The following is a 9509-nucleotide window of genomic DNA, read 5'->3' as shown; positions in this document are numbered from 1 at the left end:
AATATATTTAAAGTTCTTTATTTCAGGTGTTTTATTGTTGTGTTTTTACTTTATTCTTATTTCTTTTCCACTGCACTGTATTCTGTTCTCCCCCCTTCACTGCTGACCTTTCCCATGTGTGTAATATGGCGGGTGTCCACTAGAGGGCGCCACTGCACTTCAGTCCCACCCCTCAGTCCTCCTGTTAAAGTCTCCATTCGTCTGACTCTCTGATTGTTTCTCATTCTCTCCTTTCATGTTTCACTGCTCAGGATTTCACTGAATGCTTTCTGCTTTTATCTTTTAGATTTCCTTTTTGTGTAAATTGCTGTTTAATATTCAGAGTGGCCACAAGAGGCAGTAGTTTGGCGACTGACCAATCAGTGACCCCTTCTGTCCATTCCTTGTCTTTCTTATCCGCTTTTCAATTTCAGGTTTGTGGACAAGGTGGGCCAACTCTGGACAGGGTGCCAGTCCACTGCAAAGCCACACATGTGCACCCATGTCAAGTGTGTGCCAACTGACCAAGAATTAATTTTGTGAAGATGTTGGAGCTTTCAGGGTTCCAAGAGTGACAAATCTGGGGACAAGGAGGAGGTGCAGTTTAAAGTTTAATGTGACATCAACTAAAACACCAAACTCTGTCAGTATGGCCGACATCTGACTGACCGGTGAGTCCTCGTCTTCAGACATTCACAGTGAATTCATTCTGAAGTGAAGGACCCTTTGAGTGACCAATGGAGGGTCACAATATGTCTGGTGGGTGGATAACACTCCAGTCCCCTCTGTCACTCTCTGCTCCTACATATAGTCACTATTCAAGAGCTCTCCATACTGAGTCTGTATAGCGCCTTTCAGTTGTGCTGATCCAGCAGAACCACACGCCTGTCCTACTTAACAGGTGACATTCAGTGACACTTGGGGGCCACAGTAGTTGTTGGGTTGTCAGCCTGAAGGACATGTGACTGTGAATCAACAGTGACTTCTGCTGGTCAGACTGGTATTTGTAGGTCTGAGGTGTCTCCGCCCATCACTATGACACACACACCTGATTGGCTACTCAAACCCAATAATAATGGAGACCCTGACAGCCGCCCTCGCCCCGCATTCTCATCCACAAAATCAAACACAGAGGTTGTGCCACCCCAACCCACCCATCCTGTAAAATTAATTTCACTGCAAACTACAAACACAAAGAGGACCTGCGCTTGTGGGGACATCGAGTGACCGGTAGAGGGTACTGGTCAGTGGTCACATGGTGTCATTTGGTTGATTGTTACACTGGTGTTTAGACTAAGATAAAACCCTGGAAAGAGGGGCTCAGTGAAGGAGGTGTTGAACCTGTGCAGGAGGATCATTGTGTGTGAGACGCTATAAAATGACAGACAGCCAGCAGGCCAGTCCAGATACACACCTAATGTGGGGCTGTAGGGGGCGCTGATTAGAGTCTGCTTGTTATTGTGAAGCACAGAGTACTGGGAATGAGACCACCGCAAACTCCAGGACTTGTCGTTGTTTCCAAGGCCGCACATCGCGCCCCATCCTTTCCTGCTCAGTCTTTTATATGCAACTCCAATCCTCATGAAGCGTCCACTGCACTCCACCTCCCAGTATCAGCAAGTTCCAGTCAGAGCCTCTCTGCACAGAACTTGACACCAGTATTCAAATCTGTCAGGATGATCAGGATATTCAGTCTCTTTCCACACACGTGTCACCTTCTTGTTCCCTTCAAACAGACAGAGGTCTCCGTTTACCATGTTGATGTCCAGTGTGAGGGGACAGAAATCTGAAAGGAGAGAAAAGAAAACGAGTGAGGAAATCTGGGAGTGGGGACGGAGCACAACAAAGACAATTAACAAGAACCAATCAGGAGCTGCACTGACAAGACTCAAATAGTAAAGATCTCATCTGATTGGACAGAATCTGTGAGATTTAAAATAAAATCACTAAAAGACAGCGAAAGACAACAAAGAGAAAGGCAGGCAAGTTAAACATTTGGAAGTCGTCTGAGTCATCAGAAATTATGATAAACACCATAAGGTCACCGTTGAGGTCAAAGATCTAATGGACTGTCCACACTGAGCGCTGGCTTTATTAAAATTACACTTTTTACTGTCAAAGAAAATTTGAAGTTAATTTAAAAGTTATGTTAATTTAAAATTAATCCACTGCCATACTTCACAGACACATAAATTATTTCAATAGAAGTTGAAAATCTGCATTTAATATTTTTTTAATTCAATCAATCTATCTATCATATAGTGCCTTTCCCATCTGTCATTGTCTCTCTCTCTCTTTCTTTCGTGTGTTTCCTGTCATCTCTTATTATTATGTGACTGTCATTCTTATCCAAGGTGACTCCCATCATCTGAGATTCCATTGTTTCCTTTTCTTTTCTTTCTCCAATTGTAGGCCAGGCAGGTGAAGTGACTTGCTCAGGTCACCCAGTGGTGTCAGTAGTGGGATTTGAACCCACAACCTCAGGGTTTGAAGTCCAAAGTCTTCACCACCACACCACACTGCATTCCTCCTTTATCTATTATATAGCGCCTTTCATGTATATCTATCAATTATAGTGCCTTTCACGTCTGTCTACTGTATTTGTCTTTAACTCCTTTTCCAATTTGTCATTTTCTCTCTCAGTGTTATGTCTTTCCTATTATTTATTATTTTAGTGAACTTCTCATCTTTCTCTTATATAGTGCCTTTCATATTTATGCATCATATTCTGTCTTTCTCTCTGCTCTATCCATCTATCACAGCATTTCTTTCCCATCTCTTACAGTACATAGTGACTTTAATATCTCTATATTATATAGCGCCTTTCACGTCTATCTCTCTACTGTTTTTATCACTGACCTGTCCCCGTAGTTTTGGTCCCCTTCCACTTTTTAACCACAAATCCCACTTTTCAGTCAAATAAGTGTAAACTGACCCCAGTGACTGTCACCCGCCATTCTTATTCCACACAGCAGACTCTTTCTTTGTATTTCGACTTCACAGATTATTTGACACAATAAATCAAATTCCGATGGCTCACACAAAGTGACTCAGACCCTCACCTCATGTTCTGTAGCTCATTATCTGGAGGTAATAACTGCCATCAAGCCCTTCCTGTGGCTCTGGATGAGACTTCTGCTCCTCTCACTGCCCACCCGGCCCACTCTTCTTGATATCTGATGGCCTTTTTTCTCACAGCTGTGACGTTCAGCTCTTTCCATGGATGTTGACTTGGATTCAGTTCAGGGCTCATAGTAGACACTTCATTTCATTCTAGTGTCTTCTTCTCCCCCATTCTTGGTGGTCTCACCTTTGTGACATTCGCTCCCAAACACCTTGATGATCTGCTAATTTCATTGTGACCTTCACAGATTCAGCACTTCAACCTCAGACCGTTAATGGCGTCACTTTGTCTTCTTAGAACACAAAGCTGCTGTGACTCACCATAAAGCTCTCATTTTGTTTCTTCAATTCAAAGCGATCTTCTCCAGCACTGTGGCTGAATAACATGCAGTTTACAAAACTCCAGTCTGTGTGTGTCCTTCAGAGGTGGGGTCTTCTACCATGGAGCCCAATGTCATTGACACAGTAACAGATGGTGTGACTTGACACTGTTGTCCTTTGATCTCGGAAGTCCACCTGAGTCTCTCTTGATGTTTTCTTGTTTTTTTTTTCCTCCATTTAAACTCTCCTTCAGTTCAATAAGAGGTCAGCTTTACTCTGGTGGTCTCATCAGGGAGGTGGGTTACAGTCCTGTGGATCCTCAAACATCTTGAGAATATTATCAGCTGTGCTCACTGGAACATGAAGCTCTGTGGAGGTGGTCTTGTAGTCTTCACTTTGACCACCTTGGCTGCGACTTTCTTCATCTCCTCCTCTTCTCTTGTCCTCGTTCAGTGTGAGGCACACAATGAAACAACACAGCAGAGTGAGGACTTGACTGAGTGACTGAAGACCTCAGTGACACTCATTAAAGGAATCAGTAAGCTGGAGATATCACGACAGTCCAGTGAGGTCTTTGAACTTCTCAGGACCCCCAATAATTTTATCTGCCATTTCATTTGTTTTCATGATTAAAATTTGTGAAGTTGAGAACTCAAAGCAAAGTGTCTGCTCTGTGGAGTAAAGAATGGAGGATGACAAGGACTTTTGTCAGCTTCACTGCCTGCATCTCCCTATCCCATAATGCACCAGTCAAAGGACCCCATCACTCTCAGCTCTTCAGTCACACAACACTCAGACTTTCATTTCCTAAGCCTGAGATATTAAAACTTCAATGATTTTTATTGTGATGATCCATTCAGTCAAAGCACAAACTCACATTTTAAAAAGTCGTCTCTGCTCTGACGTTCAGGAGGCTGGAGGGCGAAAACTGGAGCTTCATGAGCTGAAAATAAAAAGAAAAGAGAAGAAGAATGGAAACTGTGAAGACGGCATTGTGGGATCTTAGTTTAGTTCTTAAACACTAATTACAAATTCAGAGGAGTTAAAATCCAACATATATACATAAATTATATAAGAAATGAGGCATAATGTCGATTTGAATATCCTGTCACACACGTGCACTTGGCAGACAATACAAAGGCTTATCTCATTGTAAGTCCATCACAAGTCGAGGGGTGGCGCTGTTGCCTAATTCTTCTACTCCTTCCCCTACGACAGTCCTTATGACGTCACTTCCGGCCCACAGACCCCATTTGCCCCCCATTCCTGTCTGGCGTATTCTTAAGCTGCGTCACCACCATTTTATGGTATAATGTCATGATGATGACTTCTTTCTGAAGAGACCTCATCGTTTGACCAACTTTTTATCAACTTTTTCCATAAGTTATATGAAGTCACCTTTTAAGGTGTCTTAAATCTTTGTCTTCTCCTGTCGCCTGTTTTAAAGTTCATATTGAAAAGAAGTATGGAGTGAATCAGAAAGTTTTTGGACCCCTTCACTTTTTTAAAAGTTTCTTTTTTTTGTTTGTTAATCTACACTCCGTAGCCCATAATGACAAAGTAAGTACGAGTTCTCAGAAAGGTTTGGAAATTTATTACAAATCAAAAATGGAAACTTGACCTTCCTTGATGTATTCAAACCCTTATGTCAAATGAAAAATGTGGATTTTAAAGAGAATATATGGAAAGAGTATAAGAAACATAATATTTCAACTTCAAATTCTCAAACATCTGATTAAAAGCAGATGTTTATTTTGAGAGTCTGCTATAACTCAGCTTGTCACGGTGAAAGATGCTATACAGAGAAAAATCCTTAATAGCAAAGGCTGACAGTTTAGTGTTAAAGAGCAAGTCATCTTCATGCATCTCACCTCTTAATGTCCTCTTATTGTCACTCTGGTCCTCCTCATTGACTTCATTAACAAACTCAATGTCACCAGACACTCACACTTACCTGATGGAGTCCATGTCATGATGACTCACCGGCTGATTTTCTCCAGACTCTTTGTCAAACCTGACAGCTCCTTTCTCTGGTCCACAGCAGTGAGACCAGCGTTGACAGTGAAGCTCAGCGAGTCTCCATCAGCAGGAAGGACACAGCGAGATGAGAAATCTGAATCAGGAGAGAAGAGGGGACGAGATTTTAGAAAGGAGACATTAAAAAGTAAGTAATGCTGATAAGAGGGGGCTCTTCTGAATTAAGGATCAGTGTGGTGGGCAGTCAGCTTGGGTTTAGATGGTGAGAACGCCTGTCAAAGACTTGTTGGTCAGTTATGAGAGAATATTTGATGGATATTTGGATTGAGGGGTCAGGTGGGTGCATAATTGACTTGGCACACAAAACAAGGCTTTGAGATTTTTTTGGCTCAGAGACCAACTTAATGAAATTAAAAGTAAAGACTAACACATGTAGTTAAAAGCTCTTTAATATGGTAATACAATTGAAGGTCTGCAGCTCAGAAGTGAGAAAATCTTGTGAGCCTTTGTGTCCTCCTCATCATTATCATCAACCACATAAAACAGAGAAAGCTAAGTGGACGCTGAGTTATATAGTGCCTACAAAGAGTGGATTATAAATCTAAAAGAGAATCTCCCTAACGTCTGCAAAACACAATCAATCAGGACTATTATGTGCAGTTTGAAATTAAAGCACACAAGAAAAATGTGAGAGGAGAGACTGAACTGTGGGGTCTGAGGTGCAAGTAAATCCTAAAGGATTTAAATCTCATTGCTTTAAGGATGGAGACATCAGAAGGTGACCTGGCAGAAGAGTTGGCACCATCCTTTATTAGATGTCAACTTTTAAGTTTCATAAAAATTCAGTTTGTCACACAAACACCTGTAAATTAATCTGCCTGTCATGTAGACTAAGATACCAAATTTGATATTTTTGTAAACAGTACATTGAAAATGTTAAGGAAATATAAAAAGACAATATGTGATGGACTAAATGGCCTGTTCTTGTCATGTTCTACAAACTCCTCAGGTCTTTCAAATTTCAATCTAAATGTTCTCAGGTCCCCCACACCCCAATCTGATCAGACTCCCTGTGAAGTGTCGCTCTCACCCGTAGGAAGTGGACAAGGTCCTTGGTCTCTGAAAGCTCCTTCAGCACAGCTTCTCTCTTCTTCAGCTCTTCAATCTCCTTCTCCAGTTGCTCCAGGACTCCTTCAGCCTTCTCCATTTGTCTCTTTTCTTGTTCTCTGATCCTCTCAGTCAGTTTCCTGTTGACTTCCTCAGTGCACCGTATCAGAGCAGTGAAGCTCTTCTCATTTTCTTCCAAGTCTCTTTCCATAGAGATCTGATTGGATAGGATAAAGATTTTGAATTGAGTCACCTAATAAAAATAACCAATCACAAGACACATTTGTTTGCATTTTGATGTTGTGAAGGACAGTTGGACTTGGTTGGAGTGATTGGTGGTAGTTTAACCACAGAAGGAAGGGAAGTTGCAAACTACCTCCCAGACAATATGTACCTCCAACTAGTCTGAGTAACATCATCACTTTGTCACTGCTCCTCTTAAGGAACCTGCAGGACTTTATGGGATACGCTGTCATAAAAGGCGTACTTTTGAAGAAACTTGAGAGCTTTTGACAAGAGCTAGACAGAGCTGGTAGACAGCACTACTGTCTTGTGAGGACTCCATTTGACCTTTTACTATCACAAACGTCTGACTTTATCTCCTCCTCAGCCTGGGGTTGGTAGTGGAGTAGTACAACACACACCTGGAGTGAAGAAGACAATGAAAAAGAAGAAGTATGGGTGTGTGTGTTGGGCAGTTATTGTGTAAAAACTTCTGTGTAATACGTTTGTTCTTGTTTTGTTCTAGTTTGGCGTGTGAGATGTCATCATTTTAAACCAGTGAGATAACCTTCCTCCATCTCACAGGTTTGACACGATGACATCTCACACCAATTAAGCAGTTACCTTATTGGCAACGGCAGCTGCTAATCGACACAGCTGTTGGAAAAGCTCGGGCAGGCTTCATGTATCTCCACCCTAGACCTCATGAAGGGTTATTGGCAGGTCCTCTTTGAGAAGTCTAGTTGCAAGAAGACTGCGTTCGCCAACCCAAAATTTCTCTCCTTCTTCTTTCTCTTTTCTCCTTCACTCCTTCGGTCAAGCTTCATCTCCCTTCTCCTGACTCTGGCTCTTGTATAAGGCACCCAGATGTGCTCCAGGTGCTCGTTGTTCTGTTTCCAGCAGTACTTCTGAGTGTGGTGGCAGAACTGCCCCTAAGGGCTCAGCAGCAGCTGCAGCACCCCCTGGCGGCGCGTGTGGATCATAACAGGGCTGTACCCAACTCCAACTCCTACTGAGCCCTATGGGAGCTGCCACTTACCGGTCCGGGTAAGCTAATGTTCTAGATATGCTCCCTTCCCCGGTCCATCCAGCATGGAGGCGTCCCGGCCGCAATGGCACAATGGGAAACAGGGCTTATCCCGGATTTTATTGTTATTATTTTTTATGCTGTACTATTTTGGCCCGAGCTCTTGGCTCTCCTTTCTTTCTCTGGGGTGCAGGTTGAAAACTGTTTTGTTAAGTTTGTTTTTTTTTTTCTGTTCCTGCTTTCTAATTTAACTTTATGTTTCTTATCTTACTTTTTAGTTTGACTAAGAAAATCGCTTGTTGTATTAGTTCAACTTGATTATTATTTTCTTCAAATAAAATAATAAAAAACACCATTAATGGATGTTGTGTCTGCTGATTTAATTCAGAACATCAGCGTCGACCTTTAGTGTGAGTTTCTGTCAGAAGAGTTAAGTCCCCTTTAAGCAGCTGATTAAATATCAGAGGACTTTAGGGTGATACTGTCTGAATCTCCACTGAACAACATCTGGGATTCTGTCAACAGTGAAAGGCCATGAAGGACACCACAACACGTCTTCTCTAACTCTCCCTTCTCGTGTCCCTATTCATCATCACCAGTGAAGCTCTGCTGCTCCTCAAGTTTTCATTTAATTCTCCTCTCTTTGATATGAAGTGTTGTCTTCCTATTCCACTCAACTTCATCTCCTCCATCGCCCTCCTCGTCTCCTTCAGTGTCTTCTCTCTCTCCTGAAGTCTCCTCTTGAGGTCACTCAGTGTCTGTTTCTGTTTGGACACACAAGAGGACACGAGTGGTCAGATCAGAATTCACGTTCACTTTGTGATTTCTTCTTCATTTGTGACTCCTGATATTTTCACAACACATTTGTTTGACATTTCATGACACAACTTAGACTTTAATTAATAAACATAAATGACAATAAAGATTAAAAGAGAGGTTTAATTTAATTGATGCAAGACTGAGTTTGGGCTTGAAGAGAACATCAAATACAGAAGACAGTTTGAAGGCACACCAGTGTGTGAGTTAGTTCTTGATGTTTAGAAGACATCACATCGACAAACTGGAAAATGTGAAGTTCACACAACACCAAAAATAATAAAAACAAATTGGAGTGTGTAAGTAAAGAAACTGGTGAAAGGCCAGGAGGACTTAAACACGTCATGTCAGTAATTATAGGATCTACAAGGCCATTTGATATCCTGAGTCAGACATGTGAGGATGTTGTCTGCCGTTGTCATTTTCTGGAGTCAAGTAAGATACATGAAATACACAAACGATTCTGTTGAATTCAAGAAGATGGCAACTTAAAGGAATTCTAAAACTCAAAATGATATTTTTATATGTTACTCACCTCAGGTGTTTTATTTACAGGACTGAGATTTTTTTTAATCAAAATGTTTATGATGTTTATGTTTTTTGGTTTCTCCAGAGTCTTCCAAGACCACCCAGACATACCTGTAAAGGGGACAGCTCAGAGATCTGCAGGTGGGTGAGCCTGTGGTGTCCTGATGATGGACTATCTGTCAGGCAGAGCGCAGTTTGGGAGACTCAAGGACTGTGTGAGCAACACTGGAGCAGCACAAGGAACAGGCCTGTCTGCTTTACTCTTCACTCTGCACACCTCACACTAGAAATAACAATTTTATTTTTCTTGTATATTCAAAAATCATCCAAAGAGTGTCTCAGTGGGCTTTAACAGGCCCTGCTATTGTGAGCATCCACTCTAAAAGCCCTAAGAAGACAAGAAAAAACT

Source organism: Polypterus senegalus, chromosome 4 (genome assembly GCF_016835505.1).
Source record: "Polypterus senegalus isolate Bchr_013 chromosome 4, ASM1683550v1, whole genome shotgun sequence".
Lineage (NCBI taxonomy): Eukaryota > Metazoa > Chordata > Cladistia > Polypteriformes > Polypteridae > Polypterus > Polypterus senegalus.
The sequence above is the reverse complement of the archived record's forward strand: the minus strand, read 5'-3'. Positions refer to the sequence as shown.